Source organism: Scaptodrosophila lebanonensis, unplaced genomic scaffold, assembly GCF_003285725.1.
Source record: "Scaptodrosophila lebanonensis strain 11010-0011.00,11010-0021.00 unplaced genomic scaffold, SlebRS2 tig00000001-arrow-pilon, whole genome shotgun sequence".
NCBI lineage: Eukaryota > Metazoa > Arthropoda > Insecta > Diptera > Drosophilidae > Scaptodrosophila > Scaptodrosophila lebanonensis.
Window position 1 is genome coordinate 6,793,383 of NW_022060529.1, and position 12,181 is coordinate 6,805,563.

Consider the following 12,181-nt stretch of genomic DNA (forward strand, 5'->3'; position numbering starts at 1 on the left):
TTGCACCACAACTTTTGCTGCCGACCATGGCATACGTGCTTGTGGCTCCGGTAGCTTCCGCTAACGTTTTCAAGGACATCAGCACACCTTGTTCGGCCAGCAGCAGTAACAGCCGTAGCAACGACACCCTTGGCAATTTATAATTACCTGAAGCAAGCCATAGATGTGCATTGAAATTAGCCAAATTCATTTGCACTGCGTCCGTCCGCAGGCCACTCGCTTCGAGGAAACGCTCGAGTAGCAAAGAGATAAGGGAGTCTAGTGCGCAGCTGTACGAAGAGAGCGGAAAAGAGACAGAGAGCGAACGAACAAAAACTGTGCGCTAAGAGCTGCAAAGGACATTTTCTCTTAGCTTGTGTATTATTGTGTATGCAAGCCCTACACATTTGCTATTTAGAATCAAACATAAATTAGTTGGCATTTGCGTTATCCTACGAAGCGTTCCTTACAACTGTTGCTCTGCAGCAAGGACGCTCTCCATAGCCTGCACATAGCCAATGAGAGCCACACATGGTTTTCTGTACAGTACAAAAGCCAAATTAATGTCTTCACATCTATTTTCTAAATTGTAATATAACAAAACCATAAATTCTAAGTATCCACACATGAATACACGCACACATTCTGACTCACACACATTTTACTGGAATGCCACGTTTTGACTTTTGTTGCTTGGCTTTGTCAAAGAAATATTTTCATTCAAAATCTGAGCAATACGACAAACAAGACAAAAGATAACGATAAACTCCAATTGAAATCATTCAGCAAATGCTCCGCATAACATATTTGTCGCAAAGTCGTATGTACATAGTTGAAAACAGAGATATTATTGAATTATATGATTGGTGGAGTAATAAGAGCGGCCCAACTGCCTGGGCAAGTATTTCCGCAGATCCTTTGCCCGTTCAACCCAATCAAAGAATCTTAAATCAACATTTGCAAGATTAAATAATAATGATGAGTATTCGTTACCAGGCGCACATTTAGCACATAAGAGACTTTTTAAATAATTGAATTGTATATTAATCATCCGTGCTTGTAACCAAATAACAATAAATATCAAAGTGCATTTACATTAAGTGTTTCTCATATATTGAAAATCTATATTCGCTTTGTTTTTTTGCTTGTTTGGTCATTACATACATGCAATAAATAAAGTATAGTAATTAACAAATATTTACTTTTAAAACTATGTAATGAGTCAAGAGAACGCCTTGGCTTTCAACTTGTTAGTTTTTGCAAAAGTACTTATATATTTTGTAGATTAGTAATAACACTTTAAGCTTCCCACAACATAGAATCCAATACGTAGACATTTTTTTCGTGAAATTTGTCCATGAGTGCTCTTAACCGAGTTATAAAACTTACCCAAACGAGGTCAATTTTACAACATGTGCTACATCGAATGCCCGGCAGCAAGAAAAACGTGTTTCATTCTTTTGGTTGCCGTTGCCGTAAGCTTTCAATATGTTGCTGCCACATACATTCTGTGCTCGCCTTTGCGAACACCTCGAGGCAAAGTAATTTCTATTTTCATTTAATAGCAAAAGTTTTGCATTTTTGTTTAGAAATTGTGCCAAATATTTGGTAACAAAAAACTTTTTCCCTTTGCCGATGCTATAAAAGTGAACCGGTACACAAGGTGTTTGCATAAAAGGCAACAACAACAACAACGACAACAACACCAAGAACGCAAACAGGCAGTCATAAAACACACACAGAGTTTTTAAATGACTGTGACTGAGTTTTTTTGCATTGGCTTCTTTTTTCGTGTTGGGTGCTTATTAAAACGTAAAATCTCGGGCATTGCGAAATAAATTGAACAGCACACTATTGGGGCGAGCGAACTTTTGCAATGTCTGCAGATTAAGTAACACAACTCGAATTATGGTTGGCCATTAAATGAAAATTTAATAATGCCTATAAATTGCGCATAAGTCAGTGTGAAGCTTTCTGGCCCAGGAAAATGTCAAATATTTATTAAATTAAATTCGGCGTGTCGTACATTCACATTCAGGGGGCGGCAACATTTTTCACTTCATTTAACTGCACGGAACACTCCCGCTCTGAATTTTCAATTTCAATTTCAAAACAATAAACTAAGTCCATCGATTAAATCCTGCGCACGTAAGGCGACCGGCTTTGTCCGCATTGATGCCGGGAAGATATATTTTACCCCAGACCCGAAGCTGTAGCAGCCGACCACTGTCTATCCTGCTGCTTCCGCTTTCATGTGGCATGTGCTTCCGCCTTCCTTTGTTAGCTCGTTCGACATTGGCGCGCAAATCTTTAGTTTGGGTGGAAGGGTGTAGTAGGAGTACATATATATGATCAGTAAGACCAGACGAATCCGTCTGAGCATCGCGAACCATAGAAACGATCAGTTTCACGGTGTCGTAGCCTAACTTGGTGTTGCTTTTTCACGTTGATGGATTTTTAGAGTTTATTTTAGCCCAAATATTGTGCGTCAACATTTATTCACCATTCTAATCGTTTATTTTATGCTTCGCCTTGTCTTCCTTCACATCATCATGGCACAGTGGTATCGAGTTTTTCAAGACAACATCATTGCATACGCATTTAATAGAAAAATTGAATAAAATGTGTTAATGCGATAGTGAAGGAATGGATTGCAGCTCAAGATATCAATTTAATTGCAACATTCAGATCGAAACAAAGTAGCCACTCTTATGGCCGAATAACTCAATTGCTTTTGCCCCACTACAAGTCGTTGCTTCATTATGCTGGCGATAGCATCGCTCAAAAAAGTCAAACTGAATGCCCTCGGAAGGATAATGTTTTGGCAATACATACATAATTATGCTGCCTCGAGTGGGACGTGCGTGCCGCTGGGTCTGTCTGGTCGGTTGTACGCCCAGAGAGGCCTAGAAAGGACACTCGTGCCGCCTTTTTGGCCAGAAGCGAATGTTTATGTGGCCACCAATGCCGCAGCAGCAGCCAAGCAGGAAATGTTTCACTACTTCTCGTGCCTTTAAGTAACAGCCATAAAAATGGGCCAGCGCATAGTCCACCCGCACACTCATTTGCGAGTCCTTCTGCGTTTGGCCATATTTTACTTGCTTGTGCTTTTGCCAAAAAATAAATTTAGCGCGTAATCAGGGTTTAATGCCGGCCGCCCGGGGGCGTTCCGAGTGTCGGCCTGTTGGACTGTCGGACTGTCGGACTGTCTGACTGACCAGTGGTGGGCATTTGCTGGTATCTACGTATCTGCGGCCTAAATCCACATAACAGCTGTCAATTAAAAAGGATAATTTCCATGATATTCATCACATTGAGCAGCGGCAAACAAACAGAACAACAACAACAACAGACAGACTTGAAACTTGGTCGTTGAGTGCTGTAGCTTTTAGCCGGCAGTGAATTATGGCCAACAAATTAGTGTGGATTAACACGGCTGTGTGTGAAGTGGGTAATACGAGTAGCAACCAAAGAAGGCGAGCCGGCTGTGGTCTGCCTCAGTTATCCTGCCTCCTTCAATTTCTATTTCGTTAAATTGACAGAGCTTGCTTTTGTGTGCGTGCGTGTGTGTGTGGTTGTGTGTGGTTGTGTGTGCGAGTGTTTGTAAGGCTTTGCCTTTTTGCCCAAACATCTAAACCCTTCGAAAGCCTCAAAGTCAGTTTCGTGTCGTTTCGTCTCGTTTGTCAGCGCATTGTGCGCACGAGTGAGATTTTGATAAACGGCAAACAAAATGTCAAATTATTTTCGACATTTATTCGTTATTCGTTTTCTTGCTTTATTTTGGTTCACCGAAATAAAGGTTTTAAAAGGCGCCATCCATTGGTGGGCTTCAGTTACAATCATATTGGAATTGCCAATAAAATGATACAAATGTTAAAGACACATTTATACGTTAAGTTAGAAACGCGTATGGCCGGCAACAATTAGGTAAAGAAATGATTGAGCCCCAGACTGCTTGAAAATATCATGGTCGCTGTCAAAGTCATCTTCATGTGCCGAGGCATTTACCAGCACAATGGTAGGCCAACACTAATCCACTGAACCAATTTGTTAGACCAGTGTAGTGCTCAAAGGACGAGCGCGTGCACCGTGCACGGCTGCTACAATGAATGAGACCCACAATGGTTATTGACAGCGCTCAGATGGACGTGTGTAGAACAAAAACAAAAGCAAAAAACAACAACAGAGACACACAATGCACAAAGAAGCAAAAAAAAAAAAAAAAATGAGTAAAGAAGAAATAAATTGGAGCGTGTAATGCTGGCCTATACACAAATACACACACACACACACAGAGAGAGAGAGAGAAGAACACACACACATATATAAATAAATATAAATAATACCTTACATATACATGGCTGGTAAATTATATCGTACAAGCAAACGTTGCCCACACATTGAAGGCCAACGGTCGTGAACTCGAGTTGTGGGCCACTGTTGGCCACGTTTTGCTGCAAGTGGAATTAAATTGGTTGCGGCTGTTTATTAAAGTTGCATGGAGAGTGAGTGGCACATTTGGTTTGCCTTAGTTCCACGTTGTTGCTGCCAAAGTTGGTGCTGTTGTTGTTGCTATGGCTATATATAATGAATGCCTCTTGACACACAGCATCAACAGAGTGAGAAAATGTAGTCAAGAGTGTCCGAATTCATGGCAACTTTAAGCCGAAGGCAACGAAATAATAAACAACAAATTGAGCTGATAACTTGTAAAGTACAAGGCAGTAAGCCTTGACGGATATCGTGTAATTGGAAAACATTATGAAATAAGTGCCAATTAGTCTTATTATGAGATTTTTATCATTTTCGAAAACTCCTATTTCCTTAAGAAAGAATGAGACAAGTTCTATTTTGACCGAAATTGCTCGATATACTTGTATGATTTTGGAAAACGAATCTTGCCAAATCGAGATGTGTATAATTGAATTAAGCCAAGAACGATGTGTGCAATCGAGAGTATCATATGATTTTCGCTGCGAACGGATAATGTATTATTTAAAGTGGCATCCAGCATGCCATTAGTGGCTTTTACTTCCACCCAAGTAGTTTTCATGACGTCCATCTCAATCCATTGCATGATTATACACATGTAGGGCATCAATAACGCGTATTGATAGAAAAGACTCCAGCAACGACCTTTCAACATTAAATAAAAGTGAACAAGTGGCTAACAATGGTCCCAAAAAGGGTTTCTCTACGCACTCAGCCATACTTGTAGATAGACATATGTACATACACACACACACACACACACACACACATGCCCTTGCACTAAAATAGATGCCCATATTGGCACACAGACAGCTCTCGGATCGTACAAGACCAAGTACAAGCCAAAAGCAGGCACGTGCTGTCAACTGCAGCCACATCCATACACACGAGGATGTATGTTGTACACGTATGTTTGTGTGTGTCTGGGAGAGTAGGGACACACTCACACACACACATACACACACAAATGTAGTGTGCTTCTATGTATGTTAGTGAGTCAAAGTCAAAGTCAAGCGTCACTATTAAAGCACAATCACATTTTAGCATTTATTGTGCCAATTTCGCAAAACGATTTTCATCTAATGGCTTCTTTGATATGCTCCTATTCCTACTTCTTGGGTTCCTGCCACTGCCACTGCCACTGCCGATGCTCCAAATGGCCTTTGTTATTTTGTGTATGTGTATCAGTTACTAAATTCAAATATTGAATACTTATGGTCATGGCAGGATGTGCCATTTACGGTGTGGATAACAATAGAGTTGCCTATAGCACATGTCGCATTTACGATTCTTCGTCTATATATACAGATATATGTACATACTCGTATGTGCATGTCCGTATATCGGACTTGTTCTGCTCAGCTTTGAGCCAGCTCATTCTTTCAGTTCGCTTACTAAAATATAAATGTAGTTAAAGGAGTGCACAGCATATAGGCACTGTTCTTGAAGGCCGCAAAGTAAAAAGTATGACGACGTTCAGAATCTGTGTCTTTCGATTCAAATATGAAACTAGAGCTTTTAGCGCACATCGGCAATTGGCTTGGTCACATGAAAACACATTGTACATTATACATATGTTGAGCTATTTATCCAAAGATTTGGAACTAGTTGAAGCCAAAGCGACATCATTGCAGCCCAAATGGTGGCAGCGTTTGTTCTTATAGCCATAATAATAATAATAATCATAACAAAAGTGAACGACATGCATAGAGATGGCTTCGGCCATGGCACTTACATCTGACTTTTGTCCAGAGGGCCAAATTGGGAGCTACGTTGGGGCATAATTAGTTTCACACAACAAAGCATATGAGTGCTATGTAAATAGCTGGCCCTAATGCATTGTCTAATAAAATCTCAATAACACAGCCAAGCTTAGCCGGCCGGCTGCATCAAATATGCAACGGTTGCGAACGATAATTGCGCTCAATTCAATTTATTGGCAACCACACTAAATTGAATTCAACAGCAGTAGCAACAACAGAACTGACAACAATTCCGGGAATGCACTGCCCTCTTTATCACGCATCTATAATTAAAATACAAGCATAAACAACATTAACAGTACAGCTATACTTGTATATTGAATGCATTTGTGTTGCAGTCACAATTGGAGCTACCAGCAGGGGGTGTTGCAGATGGGAAATGAGAGAAGGGTAGTTGGTATTGGCCAGCATTTAACAAGTAGTAACAAGCGGCAACAATAGTTAATATTGACAACGGCAGTGGCTGGCAGTCAGTCGAAAGCATTTACTCGCCCATCAAAATGAAATGAATGACGCCACGAATGCATCAGATAATAGTGAACAACCCATTAAGTAAATAAAGCGTTATATGTAAGAGTACATATATTTGTAGGTGTGCGTGTGTGTGTGTGTGTGTGTGTGTGCGTGTATTTTGTGTAAATGCAGCATGCAATATCATATAATTAAATGCTGAAACGCATTTCAGCCAAAAGGGCGCTCTGTAAATTAGAAGTGAGTTATTTAATCACACGCGCGGCTGCCTTTTCCCACCCATTGTACAAAGCCAGTGTAAATTTATTCCCTGAAATGTTTGTTAAAAATATAAACTTCGGTAACGGAAGCATTAACTTGAATCGTTTATTTTGAACAAAAATATCATCATCGTCCCAAACGTTGGAAACATTTACTTGTAATTACTAACCAGCGCTATTTATTCTAAAATTTTAAATCGTACGTGGTTGATTTTAAAACTGCAACCAAATACATATCTAAATAAGGGAAAATCACTTCGCATTAAAAGGTGGTGAAGAACAAATTATGAGAGAGTCGTGGAATCAAGTATTCTATTTTTAAAATCCGTCAATCTACGACTTCATTGGTTTTATTCTTATTTTACGAAAATTCAACTTTAAATTGGCCTTATTGCACTCTTTGCAACATTTTTCTTTTGCACTATTTATAATGTTTGTCATTTAGGCTAACCTAATATTTACTTAAGCAATTATCTTGGCAACAGATCCTTGTACTCCCTGGGCGTCATTAAAGTGCATTCCCTTCCAGCAAATTGAATCAGGACGTTGTTTACTTAGCAACAAATTGCGAAGATTCAGCTTTCTGCTTCGATATATTGTCTGCATCGTCGGTGTCTGGCTCCATAACATCGTGACGAAGCTCAAACTAAAGTCTTCTGTTGTTCCTGATGCTGATGCTGATGCGTCTGCTCTCTGCCCCTGCCTGTTCGTTATTGGTGTTTACTGTTTTACAAGCTTGTCGCTAACAGCTTCTTACAGCGGACGATGCTCGCTAGACTATTGTTGTTGCCGCTGTCGTTGTAGTTGTTGTCCTTGGCGCTCGCCTGCGTGTTTACATGCTTCATAATGTCACGATTCGTGAGTGTGTTGCTACAAGTTTACAATGTAATTACCGCAAAAAGCTTGACATGTTTAGTGGCGGCATGCGTGAGAGTGTATAGTATGTGTGTGTGTGTGTGTGTGTTCGTCCGTGCGTGAGGAGCAGCTACCATGACTACACTAAAAAAGTTGTTCATCGCTGAGCTTGTCACTGCTCATCAATATTCAAACAAAAATATCTGAAAATTATGTTAAAAACAAGCTAAAGGCTCTTAGAAGTGATTCCTTTATTATGTAATAAGTAATTGATAATTGTTTTAAACTAACTTTTTTTTCTGATCCCTATCTCCCCTTGACCTCTCAAAGACTTCTTCGATTGTACTTCCCTGCAATTATAACGTATTATAATTTAATCTGCGAAGATATTATGCATATGCAATGCAAATACTTGTACAATTAATATTAAAATTTACAAGCGGTATTCAAATCTTTTGAATAATAAGCTTATTATTAATTAAACTTTTATTTTGAATTCAGTTTTTCTCTTGCAAACTCGCGAAATAATGTTTCGAGTGTACCTGAATTGCGTTTCCTGCTCACACCACTGAGGCTGCTATGTTGTTGCTATTCCTGTCATTGTTGTTGTGGCTGTTGATAAACTCTGATATAAATTGCGTAGCTTGCCACGCAACAGCATGCATGTAAATTAGAAAATTAAGACAGCCATCTAATAACTAGGAGCGCTAACGCACGAATTCACTTAACCATGCAACAGGCAGGCAACAAGCCAGAGAGAAGCCAGCAACGACAAATTATGCATACGCACCGTGTACGCCATTTGAGAATGGAATGAGGGCCAATGAGCTGCAAATGATGTTGTCAATTAAGTGCTTGATGGAATCGAATAAAAAGTTGAAGCTGAGTCGAGCTTTTGCCCGCCAAATGATCGCGTTGTGCTCATTTGGGGTCTCATGATGTGTGTTTGATTCAGTTTTGTGCTCGATTTCTGCGATTCGCTTATTGACATCAATTATTTACATTTTGTTTCCTCGGCTGTTGCCGCTTGTATTATTCGATCTGATTCAAACACACACACAGACTTATATATACTCATTTATACTTGTATAACGTAACATATACACACACACATTTATCGACTGCCAATGGTACTTAATCGAGTTCGAGTGAAGTGCAATTGCCTGTAGTTGCCAGGTGAACGAAGTAGGGGCAAACAAACCAACGAATGGACTTGGGTCAGGTCAGCAATTATGTGCGCCTGGCTGTACGCCAAATTGTAGCCGTTTTGTGCCAACTACTGTAGTGGATGTCGTTGATGATGATGATTCGGCAATGATGACGATGGTAGTGGTTGTGGGGAGTGGAGCGGCCGAGCGCCACTTTATGACTATATAATAAATCAAACTTGATAAATTGAGGTCAGAATTGAGGTGGAGTTGCATATTAATTATTGACGTATTGATTGTAAGTTTGATTACAGTTCATACAGTTGCTAGACAACAATTTTCTTTTAAATTTCTATACAATTTATTTCCGGTTTTTCACACTATTCACAGTTAATTTAAGCCATTAAGTGTATACTTATGTAGGTTTTCTTAAATTCAAGAGTTCGAAAAATAAACTTCAAAATTGACGAGTATGCTCGTATGTATTTACAAAATCTAGCTCTCGAATTAATGTGTTAATTGAATTGGCATGGATTGCCAGCTACCATTGCCAGCAGATTATATTACACAGAAGCACTGTTACTCTGTGCGGATGCTTTTCAATTTGCATGACATATTCAAAAAGCTCATTCAAATACCTTGAAAAATACGCGAATTTCTCTCCCTTGTGACACATATTTGTAGCCTGGGTGTTCCTGAAACAGATTTGTTGCCCATTCTGCTTTATTAAAGCAGAACAGTCCACTTTTCGGGAACGATGAACGATTATGCAAGTGGCTCGAGTAAGTGACAGCGCAGGTATTTATCCAATCAGCTGTTTTCTTACTTTTTGTGGAGTTGGGACCGATAGATGGTTCGATAACATGGAAGTGAGGAGACAAATCAGTGCAGGAATACCCAAAGAAAATACACCCTCTCTACATAATACATACATAGGTATTTGTTTGTGAGAGTTTTTTTGTATATTTTTCTCTTGCTTTTTACGATTGGTTGCATTACCTTGTTTGTTTGTTTACCATCGACGACGGCGCTTGCATCACACCATAGCCTCTAATTTTTCATCAGCTACGACAGTTGGATGGGTGTTGAGACATGCAGAGGCCCACCCCACAGTTTGAGGATTTTAGCGGTTGAATCGCTGAAATATTTCAGTCAAATTTTCACCTTTTTGAATTGTCAAGGTTGTTTGGGCAAGTGTTTTCGCCTGCCTTAATAATGATTGTTGTTTTCTGCCACGCGTTCCATTTACTTTACATTTGTGCCTTTTTTGTTTTCGACGCGTTATATGTACACATTTGTGTTTTCTCGGTATCGGGTGCTAGTATATGGTATAATTGGAAATTAACTTTGTTTTTCACCGCTCTGTTTACCGTTCCATTTATTCTCAACTCTTGTGTTTCGTTCGCATCTTGAGTTGCCATTGCCTCTGACCTCGCACAAATTACTTCAGCTCATTTGGTAAGAAAAATGGTGGGTGGGTTGTTGTTGTTGTTGTTGTTTTTGTTGCTTTTCTTTTTGTTTGTGTTCACGTTGGTTTCCCGTTCACAACAGCTGGCGTCAAATTTGCAATTTAGCTGAGCTATTCAGAAATATTTCAATATATCAGTACTTACGACTTTTTGTTTTCCATAAAATTTGCTTTGCATTTCATTTTTGGTTGGCATCTAATGATATGGAAATAATTATTGATTTCAATTTCCACATATTTCAGTAGATGGAAAACATACTCGTACATACATATGTCTACACACATGCATGCAAACATACTATATACACAATCTAGATTGTGAGTGAATGAAGAAGCATTATAAATATATTTTTGCGCTTGAAACGGCAATGAGAAATTGTGCGAAAGTTCTACAGACATACACTCACACTCACACTCGCAAGAATATATTTATATACAATATATACACATGTACATATGCGAGCTCATATGTATAGGTAAATCAGTATGTATATATTTGCATGTGTGTACATCTACATATCGTATTATATTCTCCATTGAAGCTTAATAGATGTTGGCGCCTTCATGCGCACATTTCAGTTATCCTTAAACTTTTCTCTTTGTTTTCCGCCAATTGTTTTCCAACAATATGTGGGCAAGCGTGTGTTTGTTTGTGACGTGCAGTGTGTTTGTGTGCCTTGCGCTATGTGGCTACGTAATTTTCTATAAAAAAGGAGAGAAAAAACGCAAAAACAAGGCAAAAGCTGTTCAAAATATATCGCAAGCCATTTGCAAATAAATTGAATGTTCAATTTCAATAATTTTGCATACTTTCAAGCGTACGCAACAGACCAAGTTGTTGCTAATCCATTTAAACGCAGACTAGCAACAGCAACAACAACAAAAATAAATATAAAAAAAAAAAAAACAACAAGGATTACTCTTTCCAATCTGCTGGCATTACAAGTATTCAGGCCCCATATACAAATTTGCAGAAGTGTGAATACGTTGCAGAGAACTTCTTGCGTTTGTATCTAGGTGTAGTCATGTGTGTGCGTGTGTGTGTGTCAGACAGAATATGTGTGCCGCAGTGTTGGGCTATTATACAATACGCACAATTTATGATTACAAAGTTTTGACCTTAAAACTATTATAGCAATTACGCTGACGATAATAAAATTCAAGTTTTTTCACTTCATTCGGATTTTCTTATGTTCCACGTGCAGATATGTATCCTTTTTAAATAAGTCATATCAAATTCTATATTTCGATTCTTTTTTTAAATGCTTCTAAGTACATATTGTTATGGAATATCTAAAATTTAAACTTGCTACTTATGTTGAGAAATAGACTGATCTTTGTCAATTGTTATCATGCGTTGATATGAATTTAATTTGTTGTATTTTGAAAACTTAAATTTAAAGTGCATAGTACCTCTTGAAAATGTGAGCCTTCCGACACTCTGGAATCGTTTCGAACAGTGCCAAACCATAATGAAAATATATTTGTTTGTTTTGCGTTTGGTCAAGTTGGTGGACGACTTTTGTATGCAAATAGCCATAAAATTCTGCACACAGGGAGCAAGCAAATGAAACGCCATAAAAATATGGGAAACCAAACGAAACCAAATGAAACGAAACAGAGCCAAACCAAACGTAACGATATAAAATGAAATGAATGAATGAATGACTGAATGCACGCCTGTCCGAATGTTGAGCACATGAAACTGTAAAATGTATTTGTTATTTTATTTGCATAAATTTCCCC